We start from the raw sequence: 16,235 nt of genomic DNA on the forward strand, positions 1-16,235 counted from the left end.
TTGGAATATGGAAATGGAATATGTGGAATTGTGGAAAATACATAGAGGACTGGGGTAACTGTATCCGCTCCTTTATGGTAATGAGCAGTTTGGGAATAAAAGATGACAGATAACGTGTTTGCCTACATACAAAGAACTGATGTGGCATACTTCCTGGTAACAAAAGTAATGGTAAAAACTAATGAAATGTATGATGTGTTGATAGATACAAGGTAAAAATCAAATAATCACTTATTGGAGGTATTAAATTGACAGCATTTTTTTTTTTCTGTAAAATATAATTTTGGTGGCAGTTACTGGTGTATTTGATTCCTTTTTCTTGCAAATTGTTAACACACTGTGAATATAATGGAGAAGGAAAAATGCTACAAGCGCAAACTATTATTAATCTTCTGACTGTGTTTCTGGTGATCAATTATGATAGTGAAAACTTCCTGAAATGGAGGCTATCATCACATATGCTTCCTAATAATTACTGCTTTTCTTTTAAAAAAAAAAGAATAGTTTTGTGAGTTATTTACTTAAAGCATTTTTAAAATCTTCTTTGAGAGGATTAATGAGGCAGGCCTAGAAAACCTCATTGCTTTGCAGCTGGGGTGGTGTGTGGTTGTTTTCAGATGTATGTCTGGGGCTTCTTGCCCATCAACTTGAGATGTGGTCCATGCAGGGCATGCACCAGGGCTGCTCAGCTCTGCTTGGTGGAGCTATGCAGTGGTACTGCTGGCACCGAGCAGTCAGGCACGGAGCAGGTGAGCAGCTCCATCCTGTCCTGCCGGCTGACTCCAGCTGATGTGGTCGCTTACGTTTGTTGTATAGGCGCGGCAAAAGGCAAGATTGATTGAAATGTCTGATTGCACGCAGCTTTTGTAATGAATCCCAGTACATTTCAGTATCGAATTAACTAAGCAACTGGTAGTAAAAATGACAGTTGACTTTATTGTTTTGGTCTCTTGATAAATGCATGTGTGAGAAAACATTCTAACAAGATTTGATGTGGTTGTGCTGGGTCTCAAGATGTAAGTCAAGTGGCTATGTACTAAAACACTGCATAGCAAAGTATCCTTGCAATAATAGCATTCAAAGAGTATTTCAGTCAATTAGGATGAACAGTTCTTTGCTAGATGAAACATTTTAATAACTAAGCTGTTCTGTCATACTTACAACTGTGTGCAAGTCCAATCACTTCAAAGCTGTTTCAAACGGCAGGCCTTTACTTACGTGTTGATGGCTGATGCCTATTAGTAGATTGATTTGCTGAGATGAATATAAAACTGTAGTCTGTTGTGGAAGAATGTGTATGTCTTTGAACTGAGTCTAGAAGACTTAGTTTTTACAGCAGTAGCATTTGTTCTAGTTTTCTGAATCCTTCCCTTTGTAACAAAGCGGTTGTTTCAGTATACAAAATACTGTTGTTTGCTTTTCTTTTGCTAGCAAATGTAAACTGAGCATTGGCGGTTTTAGTGGAAAGCCCTTTGGTGACTTGCAATTAAAAAAAAAAAAAAGTTAGCTGCAGATTTCCTGTTTTGCTTTGTTTTTGAATTATTTACACTAATGATAAAATAGCAATGAAATGCACTGCATGATGCTGTTTTGCAAAACCAAAAAATTGCATCTATCTTAGTGTCTGCTGTGATCCTGATAGATAACCATTAGTAACTTTACTATTAACAAATATGTTTTGTAGTCGATTCAGAATTACTTCATTTAGTTTTATGCTCTGTTGACACAGTCTAAACAGTGTTTTCATTTGAACTTCATCTATTTTCTATTATAGTTAAACATTACAAAATAAATACATCAGCCAGACGTGGTTCTTTAGCATAATGAAGAAAGCCAAGCTGTAATAGAGTATCTCTTACCCTAAAGTATTGACACATACTTTTTTGTTTTTAGTAAAAGTTAGGTCATTGTTATAAGTGGTGGTATCTTTTCAGTTAAGAAGTTACATTTCATAAAAATAAGTTCCTTACAAATTAAGGCTGCTTGAAATGGTTGCTATTCCAGCCTAACCTTCACTATGTGTCCTTTTCTATTTCAGTGGGGAATTTTATATATAAAAATAAATCATGCTTGGGCAATAGCAATCTGATAAAGCTCCAAACTAAATGTCACCAGATACGAAGGAAAACGTCACAATTCACAAATGCTATCTAAGCAGATTTTTAGGAACTTTTGATACTCAGGATACTGAGCTGAATTGGAACTTGGGTGGAATATCGTGAGATATGCTGCAAGACTTTCAATTAACTACAGCAAACCAAACCTTCATGTTTGTCTCTTTCTGGGAAGAAAAAAAGAAAATGGAACAATTTCTGTAGTACAGTAGCATCTCTTAATGGCATGGTAGGCTACAGAGTCAATACAAGCTCCAAGGGAGTTGAAGCTTCCACTTCTGCGTCAGCTGCAATGTTAACACTTCCCCCGCCTCATCCCCACAAAAAGAATAGGAGATATAATCTTGTTTGCCTGAAAGACAAAAAACAAAAAAGAAGTCTTGCTTGCACATGTGCTTTGTAGTTGGCAGATTATCACTGCTGCGACTTGCAGCATCTTTTTCCAAAACTATGGAAAGCTGTGGATTTCAGATTTCATTTAAAAACAAACAAACAAAAAAGGACAAATCTATCACATTCCTCTTTAAAAGAGGATTTAATCTTAGATGAAGTCAGGGTTGCCTGTTTAGCTTGGTAATGTATTTTGTATGCTGTAGTTTGTGTTCTGGCAATAAAAGGAGTCCTATTGACAATCTTTGGATCATTCCCCAGGACTGAGAATATATAATGTACTAGGTGTCAGAAAGTCAGGTCAGGGGGTGTGTGGGAGTTGAGCGGTGTAATCATTGCTATTTTCAGAGGAAGGCATGTAAAATAAAGTCTGTTATACATCACATTTTAGAGAAAGAACTGGATGTTTTCTGGTATGTCCCTGTCCCCCCCTTTTTTTTTTGTTCAGAGATTAATTTACTGTCAAGGAGAGTCATGAATGCTAACCAGGTATGTTTGTATTTTAAGTCAGCAGCATTGTGACATTTTAGTTTGTCAGGAAACAATATAGCTAAATTGTAGAGATTTTGCAGCCTGCTCTTTTTTTTTTTTTTTTTCTTCTCACTGAAACACCACAACTTCATTGCTAAAAATGTTGTGCATCTCCTACCTCAGAGTAATACAGAGTACAACTTTTCTCACAGGTGATAAAACAAACAAACAAAACCCTAATCTTTCAGTATCATTTTCATATGTTGCACTGCTGGAATATGGGACTAGTTGGGAATTCCTGTAGCTAAAATAATGCCTTTTAAGTCTTTCCTATATTTTGAACAGCATCTTGTCAAAGACAGCAGATTTCAGAATACACCTATTGTCAGCATAGTATACTATTTCCCTTCTTGCTGGCAAAAGAACATCTCTGTGGCAACTAATACCAATTGGTTACATGGGAAAATAATATCTGGAAAGCATTTCATGTATTTTTAGCTTCTTTCAATCTGAACTTAACAGCTGGAAACAAGGAGAGCCAGCATAAAGCAAATAGCAGCTCTCTGTGGACAACATTTGGAGCAACTGCTCAGAATTTTCCTATTAAGTCATTGTTGTTCCCCATCTTCCTCTTTGTGTTTTCTTTTGATGTCCTCTGCAATAGGTGTCACTGTCCTCTTTTCTGTGTATTTACTGCAATTCCTTTTATGTGTATTCATTTTATTTCTTTTTCCCTGTAGCAATATGGGTGATGCTTGAGGCTCAGAAATAGACTTTAAGCAGCTGTGTAGCATAGTGGACAAATTGACTGATACACATTCCAAAATAATCAATTTAACACCCTGCATGTAGCTTTATCTCTTCTATTCGTTTGGAATCATTACATTAATTCATTGCTTCTTATGCTGTCTGCAAAACTGACAAACAACCAACATATCTGACCCTCGTATTTCAGTTCTGAAAGCCAATCACACTGAAAAGATTGCTAAAATGCAATTCTTGGGGTGATGCAGAGAGGAGTCAAGTGGAGCGGGAAAATTATTTGACTTGGTTTAGGGGGAGAGGTCAGTGTGCCTCATGGATGCCTCTTGTGCTATTAATGACTACATTAAGGCTGACATTCCTATTCAATATTGCTCTGGCTCTGTTTTTGTTAAAATGGTGAGGCCATGATCTTCACAACTCTAAGGGATTACATGAATCCCGTCGATCTGAGTTCTTCTCTTGGGGCCATTTGTTTAAGCTCTTGCCTCATAGTACTTTAAAGCTAAGGAGATAGCACGTGTCAGGAGCAGAAAACAAATGTTAGCACGATTTCATAGGAAGACCAGAGGGAAAGGACTTGTCAGTATTACTCCCCAATGCAGAGTGATAGAATTGCAAGGGGTTAGAGCAGCAGGTATGGTCACTATCTGTCATGCTACCCTGGCATACCCAATTCTTCTTCCTTACCTCTTGTTTAAGGTGATCTTCCCTTTTTCCCCATGTGCATACACCCATTTTAATCATGGATGCCTGCATTGCTTTACAGTGTGAGCAAATAGATGTCTTACTGTTTTTTGATTTGGTTTTGTTTGTTTTATTTTAGACCTTGTGCTCATGACATCAGTTTCTTCTGGTAGGGGTTTCACTGAAGGAGAACCTGAGTGCCAAATTCAAGTAGGGAAAAAAAAAATCTTTCAAGATGTAGCAGCTTATATCTCTATTTTAAAATAAACTGCTCTCAGCGACTTTGATTGTTTTCGTTAAGGATGCATCAGTTTGTTGCCATAGGCACATGACTGTGATGCATGTGATGCTAATGTGTGAGCAAGATGAAAACTGGAATAAGGAATGCTTTCTTTGAACATTTTTCTTCACAAGCATTTCCAGCTTCCTTGGCATGAATCTGGGCTTTCTTCCTGTTACGTTACATTACCCGTGGAGTTTACCTTCTGCCTATGTAGGCTTACTTTGATCTGAAGTTAATTTTCTATAACCTTTTAGAGAAAGTGTGACACAAAACTATATATAACTTCTGCTGGCTGGACCTCTTCAGAATTTATAGCAAATAGCAAGAATTCATCAAAAAGACGAGCCTCAGAGCGGTGATGTTAATGCTCAGGATCCCGTTGTTTTAAATCTGTGAGGTATCAACATTCATTTGAGGGTAAAAGAATGAATGTAAAACCTTTTTGAGTGCACATTGCAACTGCTTTATTTTTTAATGTTGATTCCCTTTCTGCCTCAAAAGCAGCAAGGAGCATGTCCTAAGAACAAGTAAATTGATAATTGTGCTGGGATTCTATTTTATAATAGCAACTATATTATATTTTATCACTTGAGTTTGCACGCCTGTTTTTTTATAACTATTACTTTGGTTTTATTACCATGATATCTTGAAGTACCTTGGATGAAAAGGGTCAAGTTACATTTTACTATAAAATCTTTTAATTCCTTTTGCTATTTTCTTTTAGGACAATGCAGGAAAGTGTCAGTTGTGCCTTAAGGTCTGAAATATGCAGCTCTACTAAAACATGTTTTAAAAAAAATATCTGGTTTTGACTGTTGAAATGACCTTTTGATGGAGTATTGTTCTTGAAGCATCTGTTATTAAAAATAATGCATGCATGTTTCTTTTTGTGGGTTTTCCATGTTGTCAAGATGCAGTGTACTTAAGTATCTAAAATATAGCTGATGTTTCTTAGTGATCTGATATCTTGGAAAATGTATGTTTGAGATGAAAAAGTACTAGACAGCACTGTGCTGGCCACTGCCCTTCCCTTTCATAGGTGTAAGATAGCAAAGAAACAAATTACATATTTTTTTAATTTAATAAACTAAAGCTTGAACCTCCACTTGAGTCATTTTCTGGATGCTGTAGAGGGGGCGATTTTAGGATTGGCTAGATGCAGCCCTCTGAAGCTGCAGGATCCGCTGCAGGATCCGTTGCAGGCATTGGTGGCTAGAAGCCTAAGCACTCCTAATGAAGACCACTGGGGAGAAAGGAGGGGCGGCGGGGGGGGGGAGCAGTAAAGGGATCCTGCCACTGGCTGCTTGCCAGAACCAGCAACTTCACTCACCCATGACAAAACAAGGAACAGGCTGACAGCACCCATGGGTACCTCCCGGTGTAACAATACCACTGTATTATTCCTGCCAATTCTGCCAGTTTTCTAAAGGTGACCCCTTCTTTCCTAGAAGGAAAAGAGAAGAGAAAGCTATTAGCAAAGAATGAAAATAGTTCAGCAAGCATTGTGTTAGTGTACATTTGGAAGAACAAGGGAATGTCATAACTTATTCCCTGGAACAGCTGAGCCAGAAGTATGGGTGGAGATTTAGATGTAATGAGGGGTCATGATGATTGCCCATTCCTTGAAGCAGAAAAAGGCATGCAAGTGCCCAGAAAGGAGTTTATAGGGACGCAAAAGGATCCATGGATCTTTGACATTTATAGTGTGCTTAGTGTACTAGATAGTTAAAGGTCTAGTTTAAAGCCAAGTATTGGGAAGGTGGAATGGATGATTCTGTCAAGGGTCAAATAAAGTGAAACAAAAAACCACTATAATATTTATATTGCAGAAAATTCTGAACAGAGATATCTTTCTTCCAGTGGGTTTATATCTGGTTCAGCTTGTCTTTGTAAGCTACCCTGTTAGGAAGTATAACAAGGGTAGTCCTCCAATGCTTTCTGGTGCAGAATTTTTCAGACTACCTTCCATAGACATTTCCTTTGGCCTTTTTTATTTACCTGAAGAAAAATGTTTCCTGCCATCCTGAATGTGGTTTATAACATAAAAATGATATTGTATGCATATGTTTTTGTAATCTCTTCAATACAGCCATCATAAAACACCAAAAAACAACGTCTCCCCACCAAAACCTAAAATAAGTGTGTCAAATAAACAGTCATAGCTTGCCAGCAAGGGAAACAAAACCATGTTGGCTGAGACTTTGCCTTGTTGTTAGGAGACTTCGTAAAGAAGTAGTTATATTAGTGGCTATATTATATTATAGTATTAAATTCGGTTAGCTATTTCTGTGGTGCTTTTTTTCTATTTTTTTTCTAAGTGTAATGTAGTGTTTTGTATGAAAAACACATAAGAGTCAATTTCTTTGCAGAAATTTGATAGAGCAGATTTATTTGAAAGTGACTGTAGTAAGTATTGTTGCACTGAACAAGCAGTTACTTACATTTCATAATAATCATGTAAGAAACATGCTTTTATTAGCAACTCATTACCCTTTAGTAAATTACTCATTATTGAATAAATGGGGGAAATGGAAGGTACTTTGTCTGTTGGTTAGGACTGACAGCATTGCTGATAATGAAGTATTTGTTTCCTTAAATAAATGGCACAATCTCAGAAGCGCCGAATGCTGTTGAGTTCAGTACGCCCACATTTGATCAGAATTTGAATCCTGATTTTTAAAGTAATACTGTAAAAATATTTCCTTTTTAAGAAAACTTCAAAAAGGCATGTAAAAAATTTGTTATTTCCTGAATGCCATTGTGTATCTTTTATGTCTGCCAAAGAAAAATTAATATATTTTTTTTCCCTTGGGAATCTTAATAAATAAATAACTAAATATTTTTTTTCTGTTTCAACACCAAGATTCTGCAGCTTTTTAACAGCTGTTAACTTACATACTTTATTCTTTCATCTGTTCGCTTGTTTTGTTTGTTTGTTTATTTTTACATAGGCATGACAGTCTAAGGCAATGCTGTAATTTGTCTTTTATTCTTGATATACGCTAAATGTTTACAGATTTAACAATTAATAGTCTAATGAAATAGTTTTCCAAAATCTCCTAGAAGGCAAGCTGCAGTTTAAGAATAAAAAGTCATGAACTAATAACAGAGCATGCTTTACAGCCTTTTGGAAACAAACTATGAAATTGATCTGGGTGCTGTTTTCTTGGTGTGCAATAAAACTTATTTATGCTGTAGTTACACATTTGCAGCTTTCTTACAAGCTTTTTGGGGTATCTAATTGGCTACAGCTTTGAATCATATCATAACACATGCCAAATGTTGCTAATTACAATTAAGATATCTACTTGAAGTAATCTTTGTTTTCCTTTTCTCTGACAATTTATTTTTTCACTTATTTACATGCCTTTAATTTTTCATTTTAACAGTTCTTGCAGCACTTTAATTTATTTTTGTTTCAAAGCTGTGGAATTGGATTAAACAGGGTTTTTTAAACACTTCCATGTTGCTTGGAAAGAAGCCAGTTACTGTGTATCGGCTTAATAGAAACCATGCTTAGCAGCGCCTCACATATGGCAGCTCGTGTTTGTGTGGTAAGGCATTATGTATTTTAAATATTACCTTTTATATGATAGTCAAATTTATGCCAGAATCTGAAGTTTCCTCTGATTAATGTTAACAAAAATAGCAGAGAGCCAACTGTTTCTGTTTTTTACAGAGAAATATGTAATTAAATACATGATTTACTGTCTGCTGTGCACAAAAGCTGTATTTATGTGGCCTTTATTAACTTGAGATGCATACAGTGCCTCGAGAAGGCCATAGGTGAGTGATAGTATACTTTTTTTGATGTTTGTAGCCTTTTAATGCTGTAAACATTGTGGAGGCTGAGATGGTGATTCTCTAGCTAAGACTAAAATAGAAGGGTTTGTACCTAATTTAGGAGATTGAGTTATATTTGAAGAATAGGCTGTCCACTGTTACGTCAATTACTCTTTGAGTAAACACCTGACACAGCTGACAATTTAGAGCTTACCTCTTTCATGTTTATTATTTAAGTTTAAAGCTTGGCATAACAGTTATGAAACCTGGACCTTAGTATGGCTTTTATGAAATTTATAGCTTTTAAAAGCATTTGTTTTGAATTGTCTGAACGTAGCTGGTCTTCTTATATAAAATCCAGTAGTCTCTCTTCATACAGAATTTTGTTTATCTGAAAATGATGATATAGTTCAATGGAGAAATAGCCAAAAAATTCATTCTTCTGAAATTATTGCATTCCTTTTAGTATAGGTCCACTTTTATAACAGAAGGGCTTTTTATATCTTCAAGATTAGATGATATGCAATTTAACTTTTGTTGGGAAATTACGGACAGTAATGACCACTGAAAATCTACATTCTGAATCTAAGAAAGGTGATTATCCTTATATTATAATTTTAAAACTGCCAAAGAAAATTCTTTTTTTTCCTATGATACCAGGGCTGTATTTAATACATTTGTCGTAATTACATGGGTAATGCATAAAAACATGCAGTAACAAAATAGATTTATTTTACGTTTTACTATGTTCTAATTCAAAAATGACAAAATAAATGTTTTATTACACTAACTTGTGATTAGTCTGCTAACAAGTAAGAAGGCAGTGTCTAGGACTTTATACTACTGAGCAAAAGAGAGATTTGTGAGTCCTGCTTTACCATAGGAGTGATCCAGAGACCTTAAAATGCTGTGCACTCATTATTTGGTACCTTGGGTAGCCTACATAAGATAAATAAATATATTACCTATAAAATGAAGCATGTTATATTTCTTCAAAATTGGATGGATAGCATGCGAGTAATGTATTTAATTTCAGAGAAGTTTATGAATTAAATATTAGATGTCTGCCTAGCACAGAATTTCAGATCTCATGATTATAAATAACTGGTTGTTAGGCTCATGGCTGTGGTATTTAGGCTAGGGTTGCAAATCTGGGAAGAAAAAAAAAAAAAAAACAGTTTCAAATGTGGGGCTTTCAGTCAGAGTGGCTTCACAGGAAAGCTGGTTTCAGAATTATTACGGTTAATGCAGCACTAGTTGGTGTAGTAACAGAAATCCCAGGTGAGATTGGCTAAAGTTTCCAGGTTAAGCCATTGGCTGGAGTTAACTGGACTTAATCATTGCACAGAAATTTTGCTGAAGTCTCCAGTGTGAAAATGGACTGTTCCCCTTATTTCAGATTTTGCTGGGTAGCTTGAAACAAGTGGTGTTCTTGATGGAATTGCTTTATAGAAGCATGTCTGGCCTCTGACTATTGGACAGGAATTAGCATTGATCCATGTTATACTGGGGTAAGTTCACTTTTCTGCAGCAAGAATTGTAGGAAACATCCTGGCTTGCTCATTCACAATTCTTTGTGGGAGTGTGGGCACTGTTATCTCCTACCCAGGAGGAGTGACTTTGGCTGGGTCAGCGACACACCTGCTTGCACCTAATCTGCAACATTGCTTGTAGAAAATGATCTCCTGGGGTCACTTTGTGCCGAAGGTACAAAGAGCATGTTCTTCATCTTGCTTCTCTTTTTGCTGAGGTTTTTGGATAAGGTCTGCTGTAATTTGGCTCAAAGATAGTAGCTATCTCTAGGGGGGAGGGGAAAAAAAAATAATTCAAAAAAAATGAACACCAACACCCACTTGGCCCCCAATTAGCTATTTGTCTTAATTATTTGTGTTCTGTTGCAAATAAAATAAGACCCGTCTATAACATATTTGTGAAAGAGAGCTTGCTTCACTGCCATATCTTATTCACAGGGATGTCCTGCTGGTAGCAGTGAGAGCAGTAAAACACTTTGACACACAGTGCGCACGTTACAGAAATGAAATGTCATATCAAAAATGGCTGTAAACATTTTCACAGCCCCTTGTCATTGCAAGTTTGAAGGTGGGAAATTTTTAGAGAGGATGACTCAATTTTCTTCCTTCCTTCCATGTCTGGGGTGCCTAGAAGGGAAGAAGCATCTATGTAATGTGGCATCGCAACGGGCTGTTGTGAACACAGCTACTGTAATCTGTCTGTCTGGGTATACCCTCCACAGTCTGATCTGGCATTAACTGAATTATAGGTCTTCTGATTTGTAAGCTGTAGTTCTGAACAAAAAGATCAGGTGATCAACGCTATCGTTGGGATGGGAAACCGTCTAGCAGATAGGCATCACATTATCAACTTGAAAATCTCATTTGGGTCTGGAATTACTGTATTGTAAATCAGATTTAAATTCATGATTCAAGTATAATGACCTACTGCATTACAAACCTCCCTGAGAGATACTTAATTAATAATGTATATTAACTGTGAGTGTTTAGGCATACATGTACGGCATACATTTTCAGGTAGCCACAAACACAGCCTCAGAAGCCCACGGTGTGAGGGCTTTAGGATGACGCATTTCTAAATTGTTCTGCAACAACTTGCTTTGCTCCTTGCTGAACACAAATAGCTGAGGGATGACAGCTATCTCATTTTCAGTAGAATCTTTATGATTTATATGATAATGATAATTCTATTCAGCTGCCAGTATAGAGCACTTTGCAGACTGATATCAAGGTTAATTGTCACTTTGAGAAGAAGTGAAGCACAGTCTGCCAACCTGATGCTCTGCTCAGCTGAGAAAGGTAATTGTTATTCAAGTAGTATTTAAATGAGCTCAAATGCTGATAAATACAAAACCAAAATATTTTATTTTTTTCCTCTCATGTTCATTCACTGTACTAGAGAATGAGGTCATCACTGTGTATAAATATCACTAATGGACGCCGTAGTGAAAACATGCGGAGTATTTACAGAACTACAAGGAGTGGGTTTCCCCCAGTGTGGGCTGTGGGGAAATACTTTAAACTCGAGTTCCTCTTGTCAACACATCCTAATTCTTTTATGTTTGTGGTTGCTTTTCGCAGCTATACTGTTACCTTATATATGGCTCCTTATTCACTGTGGCTTGACCTTACCAAGGCATCTGAGAGGTCATAATTTGTGCTGTGCCTTGCAAGTTATTAGCATTACTCTAAGTATCTCATGCTGATTGGAGGTGCTATTTTATTTATTTTTATTTTTCTTTAGGCCTTGGTAGCTATGTAACTTTCTAAGGGAGCTGGTCAACTATATAAAACAGCATAGTACCATGTCCCAGAGAGCCACAAGGCTGTCCCAAAATTTGGGACTGGCAACATTCAATTTACATAACCCTTTCCACCTTAGGGTATTCAAAATTAAGATTTTACCACATAGCTTTTCTTCCTTTCATAATATTTTAATTTAATAGAATGCATACGCTGCATTCCACTGTTCCACCTGCTGTACCCCCCAGAGGTTTTTTTTTTTTTTTTTTTTTTTTTTTTTTTTTTTCCTGTGCTGTTTAAAAATTATTAGCTGCAGGGGTCTTTTAGCCTTGAGAATTGCTAATTCATTTTTGTGCAGCAGTAGCTGTATCTAGATACTGGTGTTCCTTCTTGCACTGCAGAACCAACTTTACCCTTATTCACATGAGTACCCTTGGGTTTCTGATCAGTGGTTTACTTGTTTTCACTAATATTTCAATGAAGTGAGTTCTGTTCCTTTTTTTTTTTTTTTAAGTGTTAATGTGATGCTGTTTTTGTAGTAAATTTGTAACTGGTATAACTCTACTAGACAGACTATATTGTAAATATGTCTAAAACTTGTACAAAGCACATTAAAATGATAGAATAGTTACTTTAAAGACTTCAAAAAGTAAAGATAAAATGAAGTTATGCTGGTAATTTTTTGCCATCACTATCCGTGGATTCATGGCTAAGGTGTTTGCATACTACTTGTACTCACAAGTAAGTCATTACTTACTTGTAGGAGACTGCTTTCTTCTTAATTTAATTCTGTCATTTAATATGCATTATAGTCCTATGGTTAAGAAACAAATTCTGAAATGGTTTATTTTCACTCCTAAACACTTGCATACGTTTTTGTAGCATTTTTAGATTCTGTATGGCTTAGTAGCTTTCCACATGACTAATGAAGATTTTAACAAACAAAATGGAAAAGGGCCAACTTGTAATTGTTAGTGCAGTGGCATAATCAGCCATACATGGTTTGTTTGTTATAGCTCAGCAATAGAACAATGTTTCAGAGAGAAAACATGCAGAGATGATTACTAAGTACCACAATGATGTGAGACTGTCCAACTGCAGAAGTGCTCTTGTTGGGTTATTCATATGAATACTTAAGTATATGCTTACATTTTTCTTATCATAATGGACACTGCTAATGTCTAATTTTAGTAGTCATTTATATTGAGTTACTAAGAAGAAATAAATGATTTTATTTTTTTTTTTTTTTGCTTGGATAAATGGATGTGTTGCAGACATGCAACAAATGCCATCTGGTAGTTTGTACAAAATATCAAACTGATTAGAGGTGACTTTATGCAAATATGAAAAGGTGATAAATATCCATCAGGAGGACAGTTACTTTTAAACAACTAAATGTTTATCAAACACTTATAAAAAATATAGATAAGTAACTTCAGTTTTTATGTTGTTGGCAATTACCAAGGCTACAAAACAGTTGTCTCTTCTTACTGTGCATTGTCTGAAATAAAGAAATGGAATCAGAAATAGCAATATGGTGTGATAAGTAATGGAGAGAAGACTCAATTGCATAATAATTGTTGTGATTACTTTTGACTCTATTTTGCACAATTTGTTGCAAGCAAGCTTTAAACCAACCAACCAACAACAAAAAAAAAAAAGAACAGCCTGGAAGGAAGTATCAAAATTGATACTGAGAGTTTAACCAAGAATCCAAACATACTTATTCTTAAAACTGTGCCATTGTGTGGTCATTTGAATAAGTTTAAAACTTCTCGTATTTCACGTTTAGAAGTTTCATTCTCCCCAAGAATGTCCAGTGACTTTGTGTCCTGCATTAAGGTAACGTTCTGCCAGCAGTTCCTCCTGCCTTTGTCTCAGTTTTAGAAAGTGGTCAGTGACTTGAGAATTCAATATCAAATACAGAATGCTTGTACAGTGAATAGAAAAGGTACGTTTGATGCTTATCTGTGGAGGTACAATACATTAGTGTTCATTTTTCAAGAATAAATGCTGCTCAGTCCTAAAATTTCCATAGAGTTTGATTTTGCTTGCCATTTCACTCATCTAGTTGGCTTGCAAGCCTTATGCTATTTTCTTCCAGCTTCTGTTACATGTTTTTATCCCTTTTATACAGTGACTTGATTCATCAGCTTTGTCTAAATATGCAAGCCATGCAAGTTGATGAATTGGTTGAATTAGTTTTAAACTGATTTTAATTAAAAAGTGTCCAGATAGATTTTTGAATTCTTTTGTTTCTGTCTTATTTAGCATTATATTAAGTCTATTGATTTTAAACCGAATCAATGTAAACCTTGTTTCTAAATGTTCCTGCAGCTTTTTGACTGGTTTAGCTAAAAATACACTTAAATCATGTTTTCTTGAACTGTGCAAATTTATGCATAGGAGAGCCTTCATGTAAACGTCCATTTTGCTATTTTCTCCTTAATTCTTCCTGAAGAGAAAAATAAAAAGTTAGAAGCTAAGTAGTATGCTGGAGAAACATCAACTAACCATAGTTAACTTCTTTGTCTGTACAAATTTTTATTGGTTTCAATGATTTTATTTGCTGGGAGCCTTATTTTACCACAAAAGATGCTTCTTGATGGCAAGTTTAATATGTGTCATACAACTTGATTTCTTTTTTGAGGGAATGCGCTTTAAGCGCATTATAATTATAATGTAAATTGTTTTGTTGAAAAGTATGAATATTCCAGCATTTTTGAACTGACTGATCATTTAAAAACCTAAAGGTCAGTTTATATAGTTTTGTGTGTTTTTTTTTTTTTTTGATTGAAACAATTAGGATGACATGCAGTTTAAAAATTGACGGTGTGGTAACTGGCTCACATTCTGTGAGTTTTGCTTTATTTCGTATATAAACACATTCATTGCATATTTTGCTGTTATTGCACCATACTGTGCAGTGTTTCTTGTTAGACCTGAGTGCAGCTTGTGTTTGAGAAAATGAATTGAAAATAAAGGATGCACTTAAAGAAACTGTGAAATGAATGTGCAAATCCTTTGCCCTTTTTGAATTCTGTTAATTTTGGCCTGACATTTAAATTCGTTAATTAAACCTCTGAGAATTTTGCACAACTATTTTGTTTGAGCAATATGTAACTGCTTTACTCACCTGTGTTGCATTATTTTATGTTTGAATTTCTAATAAGTAAGTGTTGGCCAACTGTTGTCTTTAACAGTGAAGTTTAATGCTGTTAAGTGCTTTCATCTGCTTACTTCAAGGACATGACAGAGATGAAGAACTCTGTTCTTTTTCCTGAACATTTTTTTTCCACACTTGACAGTTGCTGGACTTCTTTGCAATTGTATATCCTTTTGAATCAGAAACCAAGAGTCAGCCACAGTTCCTTAAGGATTTCTAAATGCAGCTCAAATCAGTCTTAAATGTGTAATCCATTTCATGTACTCAGACACATCTCACCCCAGTTATAGATTGTCCAACAACTAAATTCAGAGCACTTCTACAGAGTTGCTGGCCACTCTTACTAGCAGTGGTGTGGCTTCTGCCCTCCATTTCTCTCACTGACATGCCAGAATGGTAGGAAGCAGATTAGAAAAAAATCCTGTATTATTCAAAATTTTATTGTATATCAGAACAGTAAATATTCTAGTCTTTTTTTCTTTCTACTCTGAAGGAAGAAACTAAATAGCTTCAGGAAAAAAGAAAAAAAAAAAAGAGTAGGTGACTTTTAGACTTTAATTGCCTTGCAGTAGTATTGAGCCATCAGAAGGGCCTTGCTGATGTTGTTGTGATCCCACATGTTGTGGGTTAGGTGAAGAACTGGTGCTGAATAAGAAAAATAAGAAGTCTGGACTTGCATTGTTTCTGTACAAAGTCATCTCATGGGCCACTGTTCTCTATTCTTGAGATGGAAAGCAGAAACATATTCCACCAAAGATGAGGGAAGAAGAAATGATTTTAGGGCAGTGCTGCTGATTTTCTGGGGAGAGACTCACCCTTGCTCTCCCTAGGGAGAGAAGATGATGATTTGCTTGGGAGACAATAGCGTAGGATTCAGACTACATTAAAAATTATAGTTATGCACTGTTTTGTTTTCACTCACAAATAATATGTGTACGTTCACTTGAAAGACTATTTCAGATTTTGTTTATATCAGATAAAGATAATGCTTACAATGTAGGGGGTGAAATTCATTAAAAAGTTTAAAAAATTGAAAAGAAGATTTTTTTACATGATGCCCATGGTACTTTAAAAAAAAAAATCTGTTTTAGTATTTTTTGTTTAAAAAAATGTATATATTTTTAATAATGCCTTTGACAGGCTGCGTAGTAAGGCAAGGTGTATTTAGCAATAAGGAATGCAGTTCTCCAGTGTTTGCATGATTTTGGTGTGTGTGTTTTGTTGTTTGTTTGTTTGTTTGTTTGTTTGTTTTCAATTTAATTTAACTAAATAAAAACAAAAAGTTCCTTTCAGCCCAGTATCTT

At 35.6% G+C, this 16,235-nt stretch overlaps 1 protein-coding gene across 2 annotated transcripts in view; it reads left to right on the plus strand.

Annotated features, from left to right (window-relative positions):
- Positions 1-16,235, plus strand: part of LOC311206200 (ubiquitin-conjugating enzyme E2 E2) — a 210,248-nt gene that overhangs the window by 12,219 nt on the left and 181,794 nt on the right. The gene's annotated exons all lie outside the window — the stretch shown is intronic.

This window comes from Netta rufina (genome assembly GCF_964035555.1).
Source record: "Netta rufina genome assembly, chromosome: 2".
NCBI classification, from domain to species: Eukaryota; Metazoa; Chordata; class Aves; order Anseriformes; family Anatidae; genus Netta; species Netta rufina.